At 42.9% G+C, this 10,444-nt stretch overlaps 1 non-coding gene across 1 annotated transcript; it reads right to left on the bottom strand.

Moving 5' to 3' along the window:
* Nucleotides 1-263: 263 nt before the first annotated feature.
* LOC112794027 (small nucleolar RNA R71) lies at nucleotides 264-371 on the bottom strand. The gene has a single exon (XR_003198709.1). It is a non-coding gene; the product is annotated as a small nucleolar RNA R71 (small nucleolar RNA).
* Between the last annotated feature and the right edge of the window lie 10,073 nt (nucleotides 372-10,444).

Consider the following 10,444-nt stretch of genomic DNA (forward strand, 5'->3'; position numbering starts at 1 on the left):
TTTCTCTAATGCAACAGAATTGCAAGTTCCATGGACTTCCATTGGAAGATCCTCATCAGTTCTTAGCTGAATTCTTGCAAATCTGTGACACTGTCAAGACTAATGGGGTTGACCCTGAGGTCTACAGACTTATGCTATTCCCTTTTGCTGTAAGAGACAGAGCTAGGATATGGTTGGACTCACAACCTAAAGAAAGCCTGAACTCTTGGGAAAAGCTAGTCAATGCCTTCTTGGCAAAGTTCTTTCCACCTCAAAAATTGAGTAAGCTTAGAGTGGAAGTCCAAACCTTTAGACAGAAGGAAGGAGAATCCCTCTATGAAGCTTGGGAAAGATACAAACAATTAATCAGAAAGTGTCCCTCTGATATGCTTTCTGAATGGAGCATCATAGGAATTTTTATGATGGTCTCTCTGAACTGTCCAAGATGTCTTTGGATAGCTCTGCTGGAGGATCTCTTCATCTGAAGAAGACGCCTACAGAAGCTCAAGAGCTGATTGAAATGGTTGCAAATAACCAATTCATGTACACTTCTGAAAGGAATCCTGTGAACAATGGGACTAATCAGAAGAAAGGAGTTCTTGAGATTGACACTCTGAATGCCATATTGGCTCAGAACAAAATATTGACTCAACAAGTCAATATGATTTCTCAAAGTCTATCTGGAATGCAAAATGCACCAAGCAGTACTAAGGAAGCTTCATCTGAGGAAGAAGCTTATGATCCTGAGAACCCTTCAATGGAAGAGGTGAATTACATGGGAGAACCCTATGGAAACACCTATAATCCTTCATGGAGAAATCATCCAAATCTCTCATGGAAGGATCAACAGAGACCTCAACAAGGTTTCAACAACAATAATGGTGGAAGAAACAGGTTTAGCAATAGCAAGCCTTTTCCATCATCTTCTCAGCAACAGACAGAGAGTTCTAAGCAGAACAACTCTGACTAGCAACCATGGTCTCTGATCTAATCAAAACCACTCAAAGTTTCATGACTGAAACAAGGTCCTCCATTAGAAATTTGGAGGCACAAGTAGGTCAGCTGAGCAAGAAAATTACTGAACTCCCTCCTAGTACTCTTCCAAGCAATACAGAAGAAAATCCAAAAGGAGAGTGCAAAGCCATCAACATGGCCAAATTTTGAGAGGAAGGAGAGGCAGTGAACGCCACTGAGGAAGACCTCAATGGACGTCCACTGGCCTCCAATGAGTTCCCCAATAAGGAACCATGTGAATCTGAGCCTCAAAATGAGACCATAGAGATTCCATTGGACTTACTTCTGCCATTCATGAGCTCTGATGAGTATTCTTCCTCTGAAGAGGATGAGTATGTCACTGAAGAGCAAGTTGCTAAATACCTTGGAGCAATCATGAAGCTAAATGACAAGTTATTTGGAAATGAGACTTGGGAGGATGAACCCCCTTTGCTCACCAAAGAACTGGATGACTTGTCTAGGCAGAAATTACCTCAAAAGAGACAAGACCCTGGGAAGTTTTCAATACCTTGTACCATAGGCACCATGACCTTCAAGAAGGCCTTGTGTGACTTAGGGTCAAGTGTAAACCTCATGCCTCTCTCTATAATGGAGAAGCTAGGGATCTTTGAGGTGCAAGCTGCAAAAATCTCACTAGAGATGGCAGACAACTCAAGAAAACAAGCTTATGGACTTGTAGAGGATGTTCTGGTAAAAGTTGAAGACCATTACATCCCTGCTGATTTCATAGTCCTAGAGACTGGGAAGTGCATGGATGAATCCATCATCCTTGGCAGACCCTTCTTAGCCACAGCAAAGGCTGTGATTGATGTCGATAGAGGAGAATTAATCATTTAGGTGAATGAAGAATCCTTGGTGTTTAAGGCTCAAGGATATCCCTCTGTCACCATGGAGAGGAAGCATGAAGAGCTCCTCTCAAAACAGAGTCAAATAGAGCCCCCACAATCAAACTCTAAGTTTGGTGTTGGGAGGCCACAACCAACTTCTAAGTTTGGTGTTGAACCCCCACATTCAAACTCTAAGTTTGGTGTTGGGAGGTTCCAACATTGCTCTGAGCATCTCTAAGGCTCCATGAGAGCCCACTGTCAAGCTATTGACATTAAAGAAGCGCTTGTTGGGAGGCAACCCAATGTTATATTTTATCTATTCTCATTTGTTATTTTATGTTTTCTGTAGGTTGATGATCATGAGAAGTCACAAAATCAATTGGAAAAGCAAAAACAGAAAGAAAAACAGCACACCCTGGAGGAAGAACCTACTGGCGTTTAAACGCCAGTAAGGCTAGCAGATGGGCGTTTAACGCCCAGTCTGGCACCATTCTGGGCGTTTAACGCCAGAAAGGGGCACCAGACTGGCGTTAAACGCCAGAAAAGGGCAAGAAGCTGGCGTTAAACGCTAGAAATGGGCACCAGCCCGGCGTTTAACGCCAGAAATGGCTAAAAACGCATTTTTGCATGCCATTTGGTGCAGGGATGACTTTTCCTTGACACCTCAGGATCTGTGGACCCCACAGGATCCCCACCTACCCCACCACACTCTCTCTCTTCTTCACCCACTCACCAATCACCTCAACACCTCTTCCCCAAAAACCCTTCACCTATCAAATCCCATCTTTCTCTTCACCACTCACATCCATCCTTCATAAAACCCCACCTACCTCACCCTTCAAATTCAAACCACTTTCCCTCCCAAACCCACCCATACATGGCCGAACCATGCACTCCCCCACTTCTATATAAACCCATCTTCACTCCTTCATTTTCACACAACCTGAACACCACTTCTCCCCCTCTTTGGCCGAACACAAAGCCATTCCCTTCTTTCTTATTTCTTCATCTTCTCCTCTCTTCTTTCTTCTTTTGCTCGAGGACGAGCAAACCTTTTAAGTTTGGTGTGGTAAAAGCATTGCTTTTTGTTTTTCCATAACCATTTATGGCATCCAAGGCCGGAGAAACCTCTAGAAAGAGGAAAGGGAAGGCAAAAGCTTCTACCTCCGAGTCATGGGAAATGGAGAGATTCATCTCAAGGGTGCATCAAGACCACTTCTATGAAGTTGTGGCCTTGACTAAGGTGATCCCCGAGGTCCCTTTTTCACTCAAAAAGAGTGAATATCCGGAGATCCGACATGAGATCCGAAGAAGAGGTTGGGAAGTTCTTACCAACCCCATTCAACAAGTCGGAATCTTAATGGTTCAAGAGTTCTATGCCAATGCATGGATCACCAAGAACCATGACCAAAGTGTGAACCCGAATCCAAAGAATTGGCTTACTATGGTTCGGGGGAAATACTTGGATTTTAGTCCGGAAAATGTAAGGTTGGCATTCAACTTGCCCATGATGCAAGGAGATGAACATCCTTACACTAGAAGGGTCAACTTTGATCAAAGGTTGGACCAAGTCCTCACAGTCATATGTGAAGAGGGCGCCCAATAGAAGAGAGATTCAAGAGGGAAGCCGGTTCAACTGAGAAGGCATGACCTCAAGCCCGTGGCTAGGGGGTGGTTGGAGTTCATCCAACGCTCAATCATTCCCACTAGCAACCGGTCCGAAGTTACTATAGACCGGGCTATCATGATTCATAGCATCATGATTGAAGAAGAAATAGAAGTTCATGAGGTTATATCCCAAGAACTTTATAAGGTGGCGGACAAGTCCTCTACCTTGGCAAGGTTAGCCTTTCCTCATCTCATTTGTCACCTCTGTTATTCAGTTGGAGTTGACATAGAGGGAGACATCCCTATTGATGAGGACAAGCCCATCACTAAGAAGAGGATGGAGCACACAAGAGACCCCACTCATCATGAGATCCCTGAGATTCCTCAAGGAATGCACTTTCCTCCACAAAACTATTTGGGAGCAACTAAACACCTCCCTAGGAGAATTGAGTTCCAACATGGGACAACTAAGGGTGGAGCACCAAGAACACTCCATCATCCTCCATGAAATTAGAGAAGATCAAAGAATCATGAGAGAGGAGCAACAAAGACAAGGAAGAGACATTGAGGAGCTCAAGCACTCCATAGGATCTTCAAGAGGAAGAAAGAGCCGCCATCACTAAGGTGGACCCGTTCTTTAATTTCCTTGTTCTTTATTTTCCTGTTTTTCGAAAATTATGCTTATGTTTATCTATGTTTGTGTCTTGTGATCATTAGTGTCTTAGTGTCTATGCCTTAAAGTTATGAATGTCCTATGAATCCATCACCTCTCTTAAATGAAAAAATGTTCTTAATTGAAAAAGATAAGAATTGATGTGGTGGCAATACTTTTATTTTCTGAATGTATGCTTAAACAGTGCATATGTCTTTTGAATTTGTGGTTCATGAATGTTGGCTCTTGAAAGAATGATGAAAAAGGAGACATGTTACTGAGGATCTGAAAAATCATAAAAATGATTCTTGAAGCAAGAAAAAGCAGTGAATACAAAAAAAAATTCGAAAAAAAGAGAGAAAGAAAAGAAAAAGAAAGGGAGAAAGAGAAAAAGAAAGAAATAGAGTTGTGATCCAAGGCAAAAAGAGTGTGCTTAAGAACCCTGGACACCTCTAATTGGGGACTTTAGCAAAGCTGAGTCACAATCTGAAAAGGTTCACCCAATTATGTGTCTGTGGCATGTATGTATCCGGTGGTAATATTGGAAGACAGAGTGCTTTGGGCCTCGGCCAAGACTCAATAAGTAGCTATGTTCAAGAATCAATAACACTATCTGGATTCTGAGTTCCTAAAGAAGCCAATCATTCTGAATTTCAAAGGATAGAGTGAGATGCCAAAACTGTTCAGAGGCAAAAAGCTAAAAGCCCCGCTCATCTAATTAATACTGATCTTCATAGATGTTTTTGGAATTCATTGCATATTCTCTTCTTTTTATCTTATTTGATTTTCAGTTGCTTGAGGACAAGCAACAATTTAAGTTTGGTGTTGTGATGAGCGGATAATTTGTACGCTTTTTGGCATTGTTTTTAGTATGTTTTTAGTATGATCTAGTTAGTTTTTAGTATATTTTTATTAGTTTTTAGTTAAAATTCACTTTTCTGGACTTTACTATGAGTTTGTGTGTTTTTCTGTGATTTCAGGTATTTTCTGGCTGAAATTGAGGGACCTGAGCAAAAATCTGATTCAGAGACTAAAAAGGACTGCAGATGCTGTTGGATTCTGATCTCCCTGCACTCGAAGTGGATTTTCTGGAGCTACAGAAGCCCAAGATTTGATGGCCCAAACTGGCGTTCAAAGTCACCCTCAGAATTCCCAGCGTTAAACGCCGGAACTGGCACCAAAGTGGGAGTTAAACGCCCAAACTGGCATAAAAGCTGGCGTTTAACTCCAAGAAGAGTCTCTACACGAAAATGCTTCAATGCTCAGCCCAAGCACACACCAAGTGGGCCCGGAAGTGGACTTTTTATGTCATTTACTCATCTCTGTACACCCTAGGCTACTAGTTCTCTATAAGTAGGACCTTTTACTATTGTATTTTGACATCTTGGGATTATTTTAGATCCTTTGATCATCTTTGGACGTCTAGTTCTTAGATCATTGGGAGGCTGGCCATTCGGCCATGCCTAGACCTTGTTCTTATGTATTTTCAACGGTGGAGTTTCTACACACCATAGATTAAGGTGTGGAGCTCTGCTGTACCTCGAGTATTAGTGCAATTACTATTGTTCTTCTATTCAATTCCGCTTGTTCTTGTTCTAAGATATCACTTGTTCTTCAACTTGATGAATGTGATGATCCGTGACACTCATCATCATTCTCACCTATGAACGTGTGACTGACAACCACCTCCGTTCTACCTTCGATTGGGTGAATATCTCTTGGATTCCTGATACACGATGCATGGTTGATCGCCTGACAACCGAGTGCTCGCCTGACAAACGAGCCAGCCATTCTGTGAGATCAGAGTCTTCGTGGTATAGGCTAGAACTGATGGCGGCATTCAAGAGAATCCGGAAGGTCTAACCTTGTCTGTGGTATTCTGAGTAGGATTCAATGATTGAATGACTGTGACGTGCTTCAAACTCCTGAGGGCGGGGCGTTAGTGACTGACGCAAAAGAATCACTAGATTCTATTCCGGCCTGATCGAGAACCGACAGATGGATAGCCGTGCCGTGACAGGGTGCGTTGAACATTTCCACTGAGAGGATGGGAGGTAGCCACTGACAACGGTGAAACCCTTGCATAAGCTTGCCATGGAAAGGAGTAAGAAGGATTGGATGAAGACAGTAGGAAAGCAGAGAGACGGAAGGGACAGCATCTTCATACGCTTATCTGAAATTCCTACCAATGAATTACATAAGTATCTCTATCTCTATCTTTATGTTTTATTCGTATATCACCATATCCATTTGAGTTTGCCTGACTAAGATTTACAAGGTGACCATAGCTTGCTTCATACCAACAATCTCTGTGGGATCGACCCTTACTCGCGTAAGGTTTATTACTTGGACGACCCAGTACACTTGCTGGTTAGTTGTGCGAAGTTGTGTTTATGCCATGGTATTGAACACCAAGTTTTTGGATTCATTACCGGGAATTATTTGAGTTGTAAAAAGTATTGTTCATAATTTCGCGCACCAATCAGCAATTAGACTTTCTAACTCAGCAGCTAGCCGAATTCAAGGAAATATTACAGGAAACAAGAATGGCTAACAGGAATATGGAAGTGCAACTAAAGCAGACAGAAAAGCAACTGTCAAAACAAATAGCAGAAGAATGCCAAGCAGTTCAATTAAGAAGTGGGAAAACATTAAATACCTCACTTCAAAGCAGCAGGAAGCCAAGAAATGAACAGATGTCTACTCAAAATCCCTCTGAGGACAATCAGAGCCCAGAGAGGAATAATGCTGGCGCTGAACGCCCAGACCATGCTCATTCCTGGCGTTCAACGCCAGAAACAAGCATGAATCCGGCGTTGAACGCCCAAAGGGAACATGGTTCTGGCGTTCAAACGCCAGTAACAAACAAGGAGGTGGCGTCTAAAGCCACTCCAGCTTCCACCCCTGGCATTCAAACACCAGTGGGGGATCAGTCACATACAAGTGCTAATGACAACCCTTCTAAAAAGGCTTCCCAACCCACTTCTGTAGGTAATAAACCTGCAGCAACTAAGGTTGAGGAATACAAAGCCAAAATGCCTTATCCTCAAAAACTCCGCCAAGCGGAACAGGATAAGCAATTTGCCCACTTTGTAGACTATCTCAGGACTCTTGAAATAAAGATTCCGTTTGCAGAAGCACTTGAGCAAATACCCTCTTATGCTAAGTTCATGAAAGAGATCTTAAGTCATAAGAAGGATTGGAGGGACACTGAAAAAGTTTACCTCACTGAGGAATGCAGTGCAGTCATTCTGAAAAGCTTGCCTGAGAAGCTTAAAGATCCTGGGAGCTTTATGATACCATGCACATTAGAGGGTACTTGTGCCAAGCAAGCTTTATGTGATCTTGGGGCAAGTATCAACCTAATACCTGCATCTACTATCAGAAAGCTTGGTTTAGCTGAAGAAATCAAACCAACCAGGATATGTCTTCAACTTGCTGATGGCTCCATTAAATACCCATCAGGAGTGATTGAAGACATGATTGTCAAGGTTGGGCCATTCGCCTTCCCTACTGACTTTGTGGTGCTGGAAATGGAGGAGCACAAGAGTGCAACTCTCATTCTAGGAAGACCTTTCCTAGCAACTGGCCGAACCCTCATTGATGTCCAAAAAGGGGAAGTAACCTTGAGAGTCAATGAGGAGGAGTTTAAGTTGAATGTTGTCAAAGCCATGCAACATCCAGACACCCCAAATGACTGCATGAGTGTTGATATTATTGACTCTCTGGTAAGAGAGGTCAATATGGCTGAGAGTCTCGAATCAGAGCTAGAGGACATCTTTAAAGATGTTCAGCCTGATTTGGAGGAACCAGAGAAGATAATAGAACCTCTGAAAATCCCTCAAGAAGAGGAGAAACCTCCAAAACCCGAACTCAAACCATTACCACCATCCCTGAAATATGCATTTCTGGGAGAAGGTGATACCTATCCTGTAATTATAAGCTCTACCTTAGAGCCACAGGAAGAGGAAGCACTAATTCAAGTGCTAAGGACACACAAGACAGCTCTTGGGTGGTCCATCAGTGATCTTAAGGGCATTAGCCCAGCCAGATGCATGCACAAGATCTTACTGGAGGATGACGCCAAGCCAGTAGTTCAACCACAAAGGCGGCTGAATCCAGCCATGAAAGAAGTGGTGCAGAAAGAGGTCACTAAATTACTAGAGGCTGGGATTATTTATCCTATTTCTGACAGCCCCTGGGTGAGCCCTGTCCAAGTTGTCCCTAAGAAAGGTGGCATGACAGTGGTTCATAATGAAAAAAATGAACTGGTTCCTACAAGAACAGTTACAGGGTGGCGTATGTGTATTGATTATAGAAGGCTCAATACAGCCACCAGAAAGGATCATTTTCCTTTACCATTCATAGACCAAATGCTAGAAAGACTAGCAGATCATGAATACTACTGCTTCCTGGATGGATATTCAGGTTATAATCAAATTGCAGTAGATCCCCAGGATCAAGAGAAAACGGCATTCACATGTCCATCTGGAGTATTTACATACAGAAGGATGCCATTTGGCCTGTGCAATGCACCTGCAACCTTTCAGAGGTGCATGCTCTCAATTTTCTCTGATATGGTGGAAAAATTCCTGGAAGTCTTCATGGATGACTTTTCAGTATTTGGAGACTCATTCAGCTCCTGCCTTAACCATTTAGCACTTGTTCTGAAAAGATGCCAAGAGACTAACCTGGTTTTAAACTGGGAAAAATGTCACTTTATGGTGACTGAAGGAATTGTCCTTGGGCACAAAATCTCGAACAAGGGGATAGAGGTGGATCAAGCTAAGGTAGAGGTAATTGAAAAATTACCACCACCTGCCAATGTTAAGGCAATCAGAAGCTTTCTGGGGCATGCAGGATTCTAAAGGAGGTTTATAAAGGATTTTTCAAAAATTGCCAAACCTCTGAGCAACCTGCTAGCTGCTGACACGCCATTTATCTTTGATAAAGAGTGTCTGCAGGCATTTGAGACTCTGAAAGCTAAATTGGTTACAGCACCAATCATCTCTGCACTAGACTGGACATCACCATTTGAATTGATGTGTGATGCCAGTGACCATGCCATTGGTGCAGTGTTGGGACAAAGGCATGACAAGCTTCTGCACGTCATTTACTATGCCAGCCGTGTTCTAAATGATGCACAGAAGAATTACACAACCACAGAAAAAGAGCTACTTGCAGTGGTTTACGCCATTGACAAATTCAGATCCTATTTAGTAGGATCAAAAGTGATTGTGTACACTGATCATGCTGCTCTTAAAATCTACTCACAAAGCAGGATTCAAAACCCAGACTCATCAGATGGGTGTTGCTTCTGCAAGAGTTTGATATAGAAATAAGAGACAGAAAAGGGACAGAGAATCAAGTAGCAGATCACCTGTCCCGAATAGAACCAATAGAAGGGGCGTCCCTCCCTCTCACTGAGATCTCTGAAAATTTTCCGGATGAGCAACTCTTTGCCATCCAGGAAGTGCCATGGTTTGCAGACATTGCAAACTACAAGGCAGTGAGATTCATACCCAAAGAGTACACTAGGCTGCAATCAAAGAAATTGATCACAGATGCAAAGTACTATCTTTGGGATGAACCATATCTCTTCAAGAGATGTGCAGACGGAGTAATCCGTAGATGTGTGCCTAAAGAAGAAGCGCAAAAGATTTTATGGCACTGTCATGGATCACAGTATGGAGGACATTTTGGAAGTGAGCGAACAGCCACAAGAGTACTCCAAAGTGGCTTCTACTGGCCTACTCTTTATAAAGATTCCCGAGCATTTGTGCTTAATTGTGACAGTTGCCAAAGATCAGGCAACCTACCTCACAGTTATGCCATGCCTCAACAAGGGATCTTGGAGATTGAGTTGTTTGATGTATGGGGCATTGACTTCATGGGACCTTTCCCACCATCATACTCAAACACTTATATTCTGGTGGCAGTGGATTATGTATCCAAATGGGTGGAGGCTATTGCAACACCCACTAATGACACTAAAACAGTGTTAAAATTCCTCCAGAAACACATCTTCAGCAGATTTGGTATCCCTAGAGTATTAATCAGTGATGGGGGCACTCATTTCTGCAATAAACAGCTTTACTCTGCTCTGGTACGTTATGGAGTTAGCCACAGGGTAGCTACTCCATATCACCCACAAACTAATGGGCAAGCTGAAGTCTCAAATAGAGAACTCAAAAGAATCCTGGAACGGACTGTAATTAACCGTAGAAGGGATTGGGCAAGAAGCTTGGATGATGCTCTGTTGGCATACAGAACAGCATTCAAGACCCCTATAGGGACCTCTCCATACCAGCTTGTGTATGGAAAGGCATGTCACTTGCCAGTGGAACTGGAACACAAGGCCTAC

Source organism: Arachis hypogaea, chromosome 3 (assembly GCF_003086295.3).
Source record: "Arachis hypogaea cultivar Tifrunner chromosome 3, arahy.Tifrunner.gnm2.J5K5, whole genome shotgun sequence".
NCBI lineage: Eukaryota > Viridiplantae > Streptophyta > Magnoliopsida > Fabales > Fabaceae > Arachis > Arachis hypogaea.